Here is a 16438-nt window from a genome sequence, read left to right as displayed (position 1 = left end):
TAGCTTGCAGACTATTTAAAGATCCTGTTAAAGTACATGTAAAAGTAATCAACACTTATTCAATTTAGAGTCCGGGCAAAATGTCTCTAAAATAGTCAGCAAAAAATGATGTTGGTGCTTAATTCCCAACCAATGTCACTGTTTCAAGAACAAGAAAGAAAATAGATTCAAGAAAAAATGAAAAATGAAATGGAAAAGAATAAATCTATAAATATCAATATATATCTGCTACCATACCTAGAAGTGACCACCATGTCTGTTTTTAAAACGTTACTTTGATCAAATGTCTATCAGTCTATCTTTAAAAAATGTTGTGCTGACATGTCACACCTTTTGTATTTGTAGACTTTAACTTTTACAATCCCATGCCACTTGCATACTTCTGACTCTCAAAGTCTGGTTTTAGCTATAAATATGTGTCTGAGCCTTGGCCTCTAACTACTGGGGTCCCTCAGGGTTCAGTCCTTGGTCCTCTTCTCTTCTCTCTGTACACCAACTTTCTTGGCTCTGTCATTCGCTCGCATGGCTTCTCCTACCACAGCTATGCTGACGACACCCAACTGATCCTCTCGTTTCCCCAATCTGAAACACGGGTAGCAACACGAATCTCTGCCTGTCTGACCGACATCTCTCAGTGGATGTCCGCACACCACCTGAAAATTAACCCGGACAAGACTGAACTTCTCCTCCTTCCAGGAAAAGGCTCTCCCACCCACAACCTAACTATTAACTTCAACAACTCAGTGCTGGTTCCGACTCCGACTGCCAGGAACCTCGGAGTGACGCTCGACAGTCAACTCTCCCTGACTGCCAACATTGCCGCAATAACACGCTCCTGTAGGTTCATGCTGTACAACATCAGGAGAATACGACCCCTTCTCACTCAGAAGGCGGCACAGGTTCTGGTCCAGGCTCTGGTCATCTCACGGCTGGACTATTGCAACTCCCTCTTGGCAGGTCTACCTGCTAATGCCATTCGACCTCTACAGCTCATCCAGAATGCAGCTGCTCGACTGGTCTTCAACCGACCGAAATTACCTACACTACTCCGCTCCTCCGCGACCTTCACTGGTTACCGGTGGCCCGCCCGCATCCGCTTCAAAACATTGGTACTTGCGTACCGTGCTGCGAACAGATCGGGTCCAGTCTACATCCAGGACATGGTCAAACCGTACACCCCAGCCCGTTCACTTCGCTCGGCTTCTGCCAATCTGCTTGTAGCTCCTTCACTTCGAGCTAAATCACGACTGTTTGCTGTGCTGGCTCCTCATTGGTGGAACGAGCTTCCCATTGACATCAGGACAGCAGAAAGTCTCTACATCTTCCGGCGCAAACTAAAAACACATCTTTTTCGACTATACCTTGAATAGGTAGCACTTAAATGCCGTAGTAGCACTTAAATGTCCCTTACCGATAGCACTTTAGTAGCACTTAAATGGCACTTACGGATAGTACTTTGTAGTTTAACTTTATTGAAGAAATTGTACTTGCTTGATTCTTGTTGTTCTGAGTTTGGACTCACGGTTTTATGCACTTATTGTAAGTCGCTTTGGATAAAAGCGTCAGCTAACTGACATGTAATGTAATGTAATGTAATATGTATTGCAGATTCTCTTTTTCTGTCATGTTAGTTGATTTCTGAAGGTGTCAGATATGATATTTCAAAACAGAACCGTAATCCACCTAATCAGTTAAATCTGTGATGAACTCACAGTCTTACAATTAAAAAATAAATCAGGAGTAATTCTTTACCTTTTTCTCAGGTTTTACTGATGTCAAACAATGTCACAAACCTTTCTGACGTCTAAGAGGTCAAGGGTCAAAACCTAGAACTTAAATTGGTTACAAAAGCATCATAACAAAAAAGTGAACACAGGCTGTTTGACTAATGGGACTTTGATGAGCACACACTGCTTGCACTGCCATAACAGCCGGCTAACTTAGCTCAACATAAAAAGTAGAAACACGGGAAACAGCGAGCTTGGGTGTGTCCAAAGTCTTTGTGAAAGCTAAGTTAGCCGGCTGCTGGCGGTAGCTTTATATTAGCGTGCATACAGCTTCCCATCCAACTCTTGGCAAGAAAGTATTTCTCAAATTGTCAAACTTTTATTTAAGCATTGAAAAATGACCTACGGAATACAGTTTTCCATGATTTACGCTGTTTACAACCTGTGTGTACTGGCATTTGAATTGAGCGCAGACACATCCCCACTGTCACACACAAGGAGGTTTGATAATTTGAATATAGAAATATCCAATTGCTTTATGAGGGAGATCTTTTTTTTCTTTTCCATCTACAAACAACGACATTGGCATTTCGAGACAGAAGTTGATTTTTCCAGAGCGTATATATCCTCCGTTGTTGTGGTGCTGCTTGTGATTCTTCCTCTGTGCTGGTTGTCTCTTTAAAGACTGTGTTTGACATTTTCATGGCATTTGGTGTCTGTGCGATTGTATCAAGCGAATGTGTGGGCTGCGACAGCGATGAACTGGCACGAACCCTGCTGTATTTGCACCGGACTGCTCCATGCCTCCCTCCTACCTCGGCAGATTTAAGAAAAATGCCTCCAGTGCAGCTTAAAAAGCTGCCACCCCTCACATAAGCTACAAGTTATTATTATTATTTTTTTACTCATCCACTCATGATGACGTCCCATGAAGTATAACACATTTTCGGAGACACTTTGATCTTTTCATATTCAGAAGTGATACTTTCTCATACTGTAAATCTTGAAATGATTCCACTCCTCTTCTGCCTCCATCTTCATCACTCCTTCTGTTCTTTCACATCTCGCGGTGCAAACCAACACCTGCCCTTCTGGCGAGAAGTAATTGAGTGAAGCATTATTCAAGAGCATTATACAGACAACAGTTTTGCTGGGTGATCATTGTGTATGTCGGCTGTATCCTAGGAGATTGGTGCATATCTAATAAGGAGTTTGTTACTCATTTTGCCGAGTGGGCACTTTGATGTCCTCCGTGTTGAATTTTCAGTTTTAGCTCAACAGTCTCCTAATGAAGCAGAGGGCCTGAAGCTTCAGAATTGGTTGCTTATCAACTCTACACCCCACTTATAGGAGTTGTTGTGGAGCCTTTAATTGGATATTGGAATAGGAAATGCCGTAATAGCCTGTCAGTAAGTGGTCAAAATATATCCATAAATGAAAGTGTTGTTATCATCATTAAGAATTTTACAATCAATATCCAAACCGAACACTTTCTCCTTCATGTTTCATGATCCCGTTTCCTTCTGTCCTTTAAATCAAAGTGTTTCTACAGTTTATCTTGTGTAGTTTCAGGCAGAGTTTGAGCTTTTGTACAGCCACTTACTGCAAGAAGTAATAGAGGCAGAATTGATGTTTGGGTAGGATCTGTCACACCTCTGTTCACACCACCAAATCAAAAGCTTACCAATGTGTCAGCCCCCGATCGAGCGGACAGCAGAAACTCTCCCTGCTATCAAACAAGGTATCTAATGAAACACTACAGAGGAAATACACAGCCATCAATACACATCCAGGGATACTTATCAAGATTACTGGGCCTATAACACCTTTTTGTTTAAAGATGTTGCTCATCTAAACCTTTTAATAATTGCACACGTAGTGCTTTATGTCTGTATTAGTTATAGATTTGTAGAAAGAAAATGTAGATATGGGTTTGAATACATTTCAGTGCGTACAATGTTTTGCACTGTGAATTCATCACAGAGTGTTTTCAGAGCTGCATCTGTCAGAAGTGTGGGTCTCTCAGAGTATGTGGGTACATCAGTGTGGATGAGTGGATGTTCTGACAGTGACTTAGAGAACTTCACTCTGCTCGCAGTTCACACCCCTGAGACTGTGACGTCTTTGACACCATGAGGCACTCTGACCGAAATACACCTCCTCTGCAGCACAAGGTGGGGAAAGAGCTTTTTCTGTGTCTGTTGTTTGTGACGTCAAATCATGTCTGTCCGTCCTCGAGGATGTCAGGGCTCATCTGCAGAATCAGACATGACAGGACCAAACATGATCAGCCAGGCCGCTGCAAAATGAGTCCTCTCTAGGTGACAGAACTAACAATAGATCTGAAGCTTCATAAACATGGCTGTACGGCAGGATACCTGCCGCCTATTAATTCAGGACTGAATCCTGCTCCACTGAGTATGCACATAATTAGTCAGTGAGCAACTGATTAAACCCTATCAACCTATAGTAGGCTGAACTTTACATATCTTTATATATCTTCTCTAATAAATGTTATCAGCTATAATCCTGCTCCAATAAGACAGAGAGCTGATTGTTCTTCAGGTTCCCGATAAGAAAACGTGGCAAGAAAAATGTATAAGCATGTTGCAGCTGGGTCTGATCAGCTGTGTTGGGAGGTGGGATGAACTGGCAGGTATACCATAGGAAAAGCACAAGTCAGTAATTATTGCTGGGTGAAAAAAGAAAGGAGCTGTGAGACAATGAAAGCTGTCACACTGAATGCATTCCAACTCCTCAGAGACAAAACGCTCTCATACACTTGAGACTGAAAAAGTTGTATGTTGTTGTAGGCTGTACTTTATTAAATGTTGACACGCTGATGTTTAGTAGAGGGCAATAATTCAATATCATTCAATGGAATCATATCGTGATGAATCATATATTGAAATATCGTAATGCACATTTACATTGTCTACAATAACAATAACAAGCAAATACTAACACACATTTGTTGATTCTGATCATTTTGCACTCAAATTATTAATTAAATGATAATATACTCTGCACTCTTTATTTGCCAAGTATGTAACTCACACAAGAGTATACAAAACCATGTGGCTATTTTATACAGCTTCTTTATTGAATAACCACAAAATTGTAATAGAGATATGAAATTACCTTTATCAGTATAGAATATTTTAGCCAGTGTCCAGTCCTAGTTTAGCATGTATGGTTTGCAACCACGTGCATACACTTAATATAGCATGTTCACATTTGCTATTTAGAAATAAACAATTGTAATGTCATTAGTTTTGAGGGTATTTGGTCATTAATCAAAGTATTGGACACATATAATTAGATGTGATGATGGCGCTATGGAAAGTTAAGGAATACCAGAAGTGATTACAATTCATCAACATGAATGCCACATTTCATCCAATAGGTGTTTAAACATTTCAATCAAAACCATAAATGCAACCACTTAGTGGTGCTGAAGGAAACATCCGAGGATCTCAAAAATCAGTAGGATTCATTGTCTGGGAAGCATGAATTAAAAAAAAAATTGTGCCAATCCATTGAGTAGCGAAAATGAACAAAAATAACCTGCTGGATGGAATCAGAAGTAAGAAAGGACCTATCCTGTGAGCCATCAATGTCTGTATGAAATGTCCTGCCAATCCATCCAAAAGTTGTTGAGATATTTCAGTCTGGACCAAAGTGCTGGAAAAACCGATGGCCAATGCTGTCCCTAGAGGACCACAGGACTAGCATGGGTTAAAATGTCCAGATTGATGGCACGACCCTCTGTTCAGTCGATCATAGTCACATCAATAAGCACTCATTAATCTGAATTGACCAAAAGGAAGGTTACCTCATCTTTAAGATGTTTTTTTAATGTCAAATGACTGCATAAACTGGCAATCAACGTCTTGAAAGCATAGTATCGCCTACAAAACTCTCACATGCTCTCTTTCTCTCTAAATCTGAGCGCTCCAGCTGACACAATCAGCTGAGTTGCCTGTGTTCGTGTCCCGCTGTTTGTGCGCACAGACTAGGCAGGACTGGCATCAGAGTTTCCATCAGGAGGCAGAGCGAGCGAGGGCTCTCTCTACTTGAATCACAACTCTCCTGGTTTCCCCCTTCCTGTCTGATTTCAATTCAAAAGTGGCATGACAATAACACACCAACACTGCGATCTGGCTGCTAGTCTGTTGGCAAAAATACTTGGTGCAAGGTAGATAATAGAAACAATTAAAATATACAGCACATAGTTAAAGAGAAGGAAAATGTTGTTCCCAGTGTGCTTGTGAGACCCAAAGTGCTGAGATCCCTGTTTGTGTTGCCCCGGGCCAGGAGCTCTCACACCTGACTGAGCAGAACGCGATAAGAACCAGTTATCTTTGCCTCACAGCACTCCACATCCCAGAGGGAAATCACCTCTCTAAGTAGACACAGCAGTCTGGGATTCAATCAAACCAGAAGAATACCATTTACTCCATGTCTCTCCATGCTTCCATCTACAGTCATTTTAAAAGCACTGAAATGTCCTTAATTGTACAGAGTTTTGAATTAGAGTGTCTTTGAGAGCTTACATCCTATAGTCTGCCTGAAAGACCTTCAGGTAAGATGTAGCAGGATTAAAATAGATGCAGCTTGCGGTTATTATTTGAGACAGGCATTATTATGAGTCATTATTCAGCAGGTCAGAAGGTGCACTGTAATCATGAAGCAGTGAAGTGTGCAGCAAGAGAGCTGTGGAAGCAGGCGGACTTGATGTAAAGAAAACATATTGAAATCTATTGATTGGTGTCATCCGAAGTGCAATAGATATTGAGCTGCTCGTTCGTTTACGTCAAACTCCTATATAAAGCTCCCAAATTCTTGGATTTGTGTTGGAATAATCAATATTCAAAGCTATTTTTATAGACTGAAAAACATCGCCAATCTGCCTTTTCAGGAGTGTGAGTATAATTTGATCACAGTTGATTAACAGGAAACAAAAGCAAACCATGTTGATTCAAAATGTAATGCTGAACTCAGATTGGTGCAAATATGTGCCCATTTTAAATAAATGATAAAAGCTAGGACAAAACACACAATACATAACTCTTTCAGGCAAAATTAACCAAACTGTTCAAACTATAGCTACAAGTTTTGTGTTGATATAGGAGACTCTCGCTCATGGTAAGAAGCTAACTGAGAAAATAGGTTTGCTGCAGGGCTTGATGTATGAACGCATTCTTGAATACAGTCATGTAATATTCAAAATACTTAAAATCACCTACAATATGACCTCATTACGACCCCCATCAGAGTCATTCAGACACTGCAACCTTTCTGCAGAAAGAGAGGGATTTGAGCTCTCTAATGCCAAACTAATCACATGTGAAGCAACACACTTACATCTCCGAATCCATCATCAATGCTTCAGCCATACTTCACCATTAAAACTACATTTATTGATTTTCTTTTGGCCGCTTTGGGGAGTGAAAACTCAACATTGACATACTATCACCTTATAAGGTTGTTGATGATCGTGTATTTAATCTATTTTTGTGTTCTCTATCAACTCTAGAGAAAACAATCAACCGAAACAAAAAAAAAGATCTTTTTTTTTATGACTCAGTCTTTGAGCAGACGGAGGATGAACTGGTGGAGGCCAACTTCATTACACTGGGCTCTCCCAGCATTTGTGTGAAGAGGAGTCAGTTTGCTTCGGCTCCAAACTCCGAGTGACAGAGCTCCAGTTGACACATTTTGAGAGCAATATCTTGTGTGGTCGGATGACGGCATTGTGTCTTGTTTTGAAAGGTTTTTCAAAGGTATACCACTCAGTCAAGATAAAGACTTCCTATCTGCCCAGTAGAGCTAAACCAGAGCACTACTTCATTCTGCAGGGTCACACGAGGAACGTGTTCCATCAACCCCATCTTTTCTTTAACCAAAAGAATTCCTGTTCTGAGACATTTTTCTTTATGTTATTCTTCTGGGCTCACTGATATTATTTATATGGTTGTTTTCTTTATTTTACCATTACATTCAGAATGATTAATTTGATTACAATTTAACACTCATTACTTCCTTAGCATTACGTATTCGCAAGGACTTCTGACCCTCTTTTCCTTTTATGCTGCATTTCTGATGGCACACATCCCGTGGAGTTGGAGACACCCAGAGTGCTGCTGGGATGTTTTCCATGGCACGATGGTGTCAGTATCACAATGTGGTGACTCATGTATATCAGCTTCTCTCCTGTTGTGCCTCCTCCTAATATGAGGTTTGACAAATGTTGAAGAAGTTGTGTGTCAATGTCTATATCAGTGTCTGTGTTTTTATGTAAAATAACTTGATATCTATATATATATTATGAATAAATGCAATATACCATTAGAATTTAAGAAAAGTGATCTTTCTATTGATGATTATTTGTCTCTTCTGGAAAGCGGTGTTGCCCTCAGACTCAACCTGCGATGCTGCTCTCTATTCAGGAGGACGCACTGAACGCTGAATAGAGTGGGAAGCTGATTTCGTTAGCGCTGCTGATCAAAGGGTTCACAGGGCTTTTCATTGTCCAAGTGTGCCTTCACAAAATGGTCACAAAGCATAATCTGCAGCGGCTGTGCAACAAATCTGATCCACACAAGAGGGTAATAAGTTGCGTTTCCTATGAAATGATGCAGCAGTTAAGGCATTATTGAGCTTCATGAAAACTGTTTCTTTGCATGGTTATGACTGATCTGGGTACAGCTCTACAGGATAAGAAATATTCACTCCTCTTGTGCTTTGCAGCCAGCTGTGGTTGTCCTTGCACCCAAATTGGCGAGTAGATATCGGGGAGGAAGATTTTGGGTCATCACTGTGAAATCAATTACACACTGCAGTTGCACTGCGACAACGCAACACGATTTATCAAATGCTACTTGCTCTACATTGAGGCTGTCGCAAAAGTAATATATATTCTCAGCTGCTGTCATCTTGATTAGTACTCTTTATACATCATAATGTTGGCAAAATCATCAGATGTCAATTTAAGTTTTAACCAGTTGGAAGCTTTTCTGTGTGCAAGCTAAACATCAGTTGTGTCACAAGTGTTGCACCTCCACAGACATGAGAAGATGTGGCCGTTTTACAGTGTCACTGTTGATACAGGCACAGATGGAGGGGATGTGCCCTAAATAAATATGTAAGTAGCCATGCTGAGTTCCTGATCCTCATGCTGCTCCCACTGATGCTATTGATCTAATTGCTCTTTTAAAGCCCAAATGCCTCAACTGAAATGTTCCCAGTGTAAACTAGTCAGCAAATTGAGCTTCAGGGTTCCTCAGCTGCTCATTCTGTGATCATCACTTTCAAATTATTCTTTCCTGCACAGCCAATTTCTAAACAAATGATGCTACAGGTGATGAAAATCTTTCTTTATGCATTCATGAAGCTGTAGATGTCAGCAACAACACTGTTGCCATGGCACAATGACGTTTATGTAACAAATATGATATATTGTTACACAGTATGCTTTTACGTGACGCTTATGTGATGCTGAAGACCATGCAGATGAAAAGGTAAAAGGTAAAGATGAGAGAGGCAAACCAACAACTAAATTCATTAAAAAACATGTAAAAGATCTGATTTATCCATCTTGCAATGTATACCTTATTTCACAATTTCATGTCCATTATGAAAACCTTCATCCTCGGTTAAATACTTTGCATTAAACTTGTTTCAAGAGTTGTATGTAATCCACAATATCGCCAATACAGGATTTGTGGCTTTGCCCACAGACCACGATGCCGGATTACCTCACAGGTAGACATTCAGAAACATATAACACAAAAGAGCAAGAAATGTACTTTTCACTCGAACTGGAGCAACACCAACAAGAGTAATGCATTGGAGTATTTTTAGGGATGATTAATGTGATTCCCAATCCAGAGGAAAAGCCGACCAGAGAGAGCACACAATCCATGAGGGACTGTAGTTGGAATTGAATGGGGTCATGTGGAAAAAAAACTAAAAGTTAAAATAACCAGTGAATGTGGAGATGCTCTGCTATTTAGTTTTTTAATAGAATTAGCGATGCATCTTTTGTTACCATTTTCTTCTGTTCACATGATTTAAGTTTGAGGTTTTTCTCTTCAAATATCTCCATATGTCTGTTTTTTGCACACAAAGAAACAGCAAAACATTCTGGCCACTTGGGGCCAATGGCTCCTTCCCCCCGGACAGTGCTCATCTTTAAACTCTGTATTCATTTTGATCTCAACTACACACCTGTGAAGTTTTATGATTGCACGGTTATGAAATTATCACGGTGACAAGATCTGTCCACAGTCAGCCAGAAACATAAACACCTGGCAAAGTACTCAAAACCGTTTCTGTGGTAGTTCCTGCTACAGGAGGTGTCTCCAGGACATTTTGCGATGATGACACACACAGACGCACAGGGTGAAAACAATACCTGACAAAATAGCTCTTAAAACACATATTGATCCCACAATCTACGAGTTGAGTTTGGTGTGAAAAATTAAATCCTGTTACAGAGGATTGTTGTCCTCTGCAAATGACCGAACAAATTGTTATACTTTAAAATACCTTTTTAAAATAAATCTCACAAGGTGAGGTGAGGAAAAGTGCTCTACCAATACATTTTGACTAACTTCCCTTCTCCAAAGAAAAACATACTGCACATGTCCATACAGTCCATTACATATGTTTATACTTTAAATGGTATTTTTGATTTAATAATGTAAAATGCACAATAAAGGATTTCACTACTGTTGAAGCATATACAACTGTCCTTTATCTCAACATTGGGGCTTTGTGCCACTGACATTTGAAGACAGAGATATGATTGACATTTGGTGAGGACATTTAAAAAAGAAGATAAGACATTTGATTTGAGGTGTTCAAACGCACTGCTGTTGTTGTTGAGCACAAATCATGAGTCGAGAAGTTTGGCTTGATCAATGTGATCAGCCATGCACAGCCAGGTGTGTGGAGAAGCTCAGCGAAGCACAGGAACAGGGTTTATAAATAAACCAAATAAAGGACGATGCTGTCAGTGACCCTTGAGATGTGGCTTTGCAAGGGGTGGAAAGGGAGACGTTTATCCTGAAGAAACTAATAAAGCACTGTCTGTCAGCTGGGAGGTGAGTCAGCCCAGAATAGCATCATTAGAGAGAAGCAGCGCTCTGATGATGTCTCTGAGGGGAGATGACCACCACTACACATCTAGCCGAGACCACCAAGAATCACGCAAAGTGAGCAGGATCACAATACTATCTGTTCCTGCAAACAGCAGCTCTGCAGCACATGTCGGCTCGAAAAACACAAAACACTTATGGTGTTACAGCCAATTGTCATGGTGATAATTTCCTAATAGAAAAAAAATCATTCATCTTATCAAGCATCTTTTGTTGGATAATGATTTGTTAAGTTTGCCAAATCAGTCATTACACCTATGACACAATAGTCATCTAAGAGCCTTTCACAAAAGGATATCCTTCAACCTTTCAGATGTGACAGTTGGCAAATGACAAGAAGATTGCTGCATGTCAAAGGCTTATTATTATTGTTATTATTGTTGCCTAGAAATAAAAAATAAAAAACATATCATTATCCATCATTGATCTAGTCCATGCATGCTTCCATTTACCCACATCTATACAATTTCACTTCAAGACAGCCAAATGGCAAACAACGTTATTTGCATTTATGTTTATTTATATTGAGGCTACCTGTTTCCCCTTGCTGGAAGTCTTTATGTTAAGCTCCTGCTGGCTCTCGCTTCATATGTAACGTATTGATCGGCTCATTTAACTCTTGGCTAGAAAATTATGAAAATGAAAAGCTTTTTTCCCAAAAATGTTTCTTTAAATGTTTAGCTTCAATGATGGTGAAATACTCTCACACACACAGACTACGAACATGGCCGTATTTGCTCTGGCAAGTCTGCATATGCTCACTGGTTTGCTGTGCAAGGCTGCAGTTTCTTCCAAATGCCAGCTGTTTTTCCAGTCCTGATACATTTTTCAGAGCTGATGAGAGTCAGAAAAACTGCATGCTGCTGCAAATATTAGGTACAAAGAAAAAGTATTGACGACGTGCAGATCTACTTTAGGCTCTTCCACATTGCTTAGCTGTTCTTGAATGTGACACTGAGTAGATGTGGAGGGATGAGGTGGGGTCAAGCAGGAATAAAAATAGTACATGAAAAAAGAAATTGAACACGTAACATTCTTTCTTTTAGCCACAATTGAAGAGGATTTGCACTATTTTTATTTCTAGGCTGGTTAATGTTTAATACACTTGTACCAACACTTTCCCCACAGAGCTAATTCACAACCAAACATGACATTAAATGATTAGACTCTCAGGTACACCCTCAGTTGCCAGTTTATTAAGCATAATTTCTAAAACTAATGCAGTCTCATACAACACTCCTGCAATAAATTATTCCTTAATGAAGGTTACAATATTCAGTATTTGATACAGATGTTTTAGAGGGGTGGGGATTGAACAGTACGTTCATTTTGGAGGATGTAGTTTGTGGTGCTCTTGAATTGCATTGCATTATATTATTTTGTCCATGTCATTTACATCAATGAGGGTAGGATACATACCATACAAATGTAGTGTTCCAGTTAATTAAACTAACTAAGCTTTGGAAACACAGTACTCTGTAACAGAGATTAATGGGCCTATTCACCGACTTCACTACAATTCTTTCTTTTTGCTACTGTAACATTTTGTTTTACCATCTCATAATTGCCACTTTTTGCCAGGATGGCAGCTGTTCAGCAACAACACCTCCTCTTTAAGTTGCTCCTAGCTAGCTTTGCAACACTGCAGAAATAAGTGACATGTTTGACACATTTGTCACATGTTTCTGGGGAGAGAGAGTCAGTTTTACAGCTTGAAAAAGCTTTCAAGCGAGGTTTCTTTCTCTATGTTTTGATTGGCCCACAGAATCGGTTCAACTGTATACCATACACAGTTGAAAAGGTCAACAGATTCCTGCTTTTGGTTTGTGAAAAGTCAATAACGGGAATGGTAAAGCTCAGCATTCTGGAGGGGAGGCCCTTTGGTCTCTGACCCTGACTTTCACTGTCCAATAAAACAAAACAAAAATCCAGATATCCAACAGCTGAAATAGTTTAATTAATTCCTCTGCTTGTGTGGTGGCTCATCTTTGGGTGTGAATGTGCCCTCCTTGCCTTGTTATAGTTCACTGGTTGCCGACGTAAGAAATAAGAACATTTGGCAAAAAATATGCTCATGTATGGCAGCAGATCTCTTATTAGCACTTTGCCAGACTTCCTGTCAAAGCTGACGCATAGAGGCATGAAGATGTCACTCTCAGACTGCTCACGAGCCACCTTCGAAGGTCTTGTCAGCATCCCTTGGCATATGAATGAGGAGAAAATGCAAACCCAGTGTCATAGAGCAGCTGAGGACCACTTGGTACCTCCAAAACTCAATTTAATAGAGGGAAACAACTTTAACGAGGTACTGAATTTAACATGGACTTGCATGGGGTTCCAATGATGATTCAACTGAATGAATAATGGGTTAATTCCTGATTTTGCGCGTATCCTCATTATTTGCATGAGATGTACACAACGGAGACATTCTGGATCGATCTGAAATTGTTGCCGTAGAGCCACAGCCCTGCAGCCTTGTCTTCAGTGTCATAGATTCCTCCTGTGAGTAAGACTCTGACGTAAGAGATCGCAGCAATTAGTGCCTGCAGTCGCTTTGCCGCGCGTCAAGCCATAGTAACTGCTGAGCTCCATACCAAACAGATGGATACAAATCAGTCTCAACAGGCACAGTGCTGCTCTCAAACAATTAATTGTTGAGATCCTTCTCCGGGTGTCCTGAACCAAACTTGGGACTGTTTCAATGGGATCTGTCATTCACCCTGTCCCCTGTGGTTGGCTGGTATTTGGATAATGCCGGTTTTAGAGGGTTGGTTTTGTGGCACTGTGGCATTTGAGGCAGTGGATGCCCGGGTACACTCGGCAACAGATGGTGGTGGGGAGCTGCAAGCAGCAGTGGGAGGTCTGGTGCTATAGCTCGAGATGATGGGGATTTGCTACCCACTCAATTAAAGGTGTGCTTCATTTCTCCCCCTCTTTTAGTCCTTAACAAATTATGAGCGGGACATTTTTCATCTCTCCAATATCCTGTACATAATCATATCTCATTAACCGTTCTATATTTTGACCACTGTGGCGCTGCCATCTATTCAAAAGGCCATCATGCATCACGACGTGGTCGCAGCTGATTTCAAGAATGTGTCAAAATAAATTAGCAGCAGATATTAATAGGACGCGGGAGATCATATCACAAAATTATAGCCAAATGTATAGTGATATGTACTGACCTTTCTGCTTCCAGAGATGCACACCAACTCATCTTCCTTCGCCTCTGTCTTTTTACTGTGTCGTCATGGTGATGGGTTTTCGTCTTTGTGTCTAATTAGAGAGCTTTAGATGTATTGACTATCTCAGACGACAGAACACCTCTCTCCTAATACCTTTCCCTGTGTCGTCATCAAACTTTAATTAGAAAGGAACATACTGAGCATGTGGACAGAAACCTGTAGTATCAGAAACACAGATGGCTGTTGCAATGTTATTTAGTGAAACTGTTATTAACATTGTTTTACTCACGCTTTGAGAGAGAACCCTGCGTTCTGTAATGATCACTTTCACAAATAAACTCTGCCTGACCTTTGCTGGCAGACACTGGTGTCCATAAACAAGTTTGTTTTTAGAAATAAACATGCAAAGCTCCCAAATGTATCCCAGAGCGTGTCAGCAATCAAAAATCTACTTCTTAATTACAATACATTGTTTCCATAGTTACTTGGAGAATAGGAAAGGGATGAGCCAAAGCTTTCCAGTTTCAACATGGCTTGTTACGTCATGTTTTCAAGCTTCCTATTAGAGGGACCATCATGTACGTCATTGTGTTAATCATGGCGGTGACGTGTAGAGACAGCATCACTTTTTTTAAATGTAGTTAATTCCTTAATCTGTTTATTATACTTCAGACATTGTCTTTACTTTACTGGGATTTTTGGTAAAACATAAGCAAGGAAGGCTCTTGGTCAAAGCGAAGAGAAACAGACCCTTTATTGTTATGCAAATATAAACAGTTATAAACAACCGTCATAATTGCCTCTAAACTTTAATAAATAATCGTCAAAAAGAAGCAGCATTATTGTTTCATGTCACTGCATTATTTTTAAATAAAGTGAGGCATCTTTGTCTTATTAAAATGATATTTTCTTTTCCACAGTTCATCTTTATCTACACATACCCGAAAACTATTATTACGGCATTTTCTTTGTCCCTGAGCTGCACATAATATCCCACCTATTGTAAATATAATTATAGGAACTATTCTTAGAAAAATCAAAATCTTGGTCTTGCCCATCAAAGACTTTGCAAACAAATCAACCAGGAGGGTCCTTCATTTGGCAGCCGAGGATACTTAAAGCACAGTTTAATGATCCCTTAGCCTAAAGTCTGCCCTGTTCCACGGATCAACTGCAGGCGACATTGGCTGCCCTTGCATATTTGACATGATTAATGGTCATTGTATTATATTTTTCAATTCTAAGTTGATTGCGTTCTCTCTTCTCAGGGATGTCATTATAGGAGCTTTGGGTTGTATTATTGGTGTGTCCTGTGTGTTCAACATCCACTCCACCTGCATCTGATAACCAGAGAGCTGCTCTGCAAAGGTAGTGAAACAATACCCTCTTGTGTCGACTGATGCAGCTGCAGGCTAAAATCCAGATTTCATCACAGGAGAGTTTCTGCATAGTTTGTTTGTATGCCTGTTTTTAGATATGTATACTCATATAATTTCTAAAATATGAGTATGGTTGCATATCTAATATTATGAGGAGGAACATGAAGCACAAATATGGATTTGTGATGTATTAAGATTTATTTATTTTTAAGGCATATCAGATCACATAAATCACACTTAGAGAAAAGTGGTGGTAGTTAAAACCATGGTGTATTGCCAAAAAAAAGGAAAACAATTTGTCTTCATAAAGTCTGACAAAAAAGGTAAAAACGTCTTCTATCCTCAGAGATACATTTTGAAGGCATATGAACTGAAGATGGGACTAAATAAGAATTTAGATTAGGTGAAATGTAGTCACATTATGTTTTAAATAAAGGTGCTGTGCAGCATCGTTACAGCATTTGCAATTCAGCATTTTGCAATATTTTCCAAAAAACAAAATTGAAAGCTGTATGTGCATTTCATAACTACAAAATGTATATTTCATCTTTTAATCATGGCTGTACCTGCATCATCACACACAAATGTTAGATAGAGTTATATCTTCGACGTGCATCGCAAACAGCCATTGACATGTCTAGTCTGATACATTGGTTATGCCAACACATTTAAAAATACTTACGGGGCGGAGTTAAACTTGGCATGCTGGGATGAAAACTGTAGTAGCCGAAGCGCTTGGGTTTAAATGTGTTGGTTCAAATTATTTATGAAAAAATGCATTATGGCACATTTTCTCTTGAAGAAATGACTTACATCAAACAATAAAGTCAAAAAGTTCTAAAATCATCAGCAGATTAAAATGAACTTGCTATTAAAACAAGGTAAGGGTCCACATACCGAGAGCAACATCTCCTAAAAAAATATGCACTTTATTGAGAATACAATAGCAGAATGCTATTTGTTAAGGAAACCCAATACATAGC

The sequence above is a fragment of the Cyclopterus lumpus genome, chromosome 6, assembly GCF_009769545.1.
Source record: "Cyclopterus lumpus isolate fCycLum1 chromosome 6, fCycLum1.pri, whole genome shotgun sequence".
Lineage (NCBI taxonomy): Eukaryota > Metazoa > Chordata > Actinopteri > Perciformes > Cyclopteridae > Cyclopterus > Cyclopterus lumpus.
Note: the sequence above shows the minus strand (reverse complement) of the source record.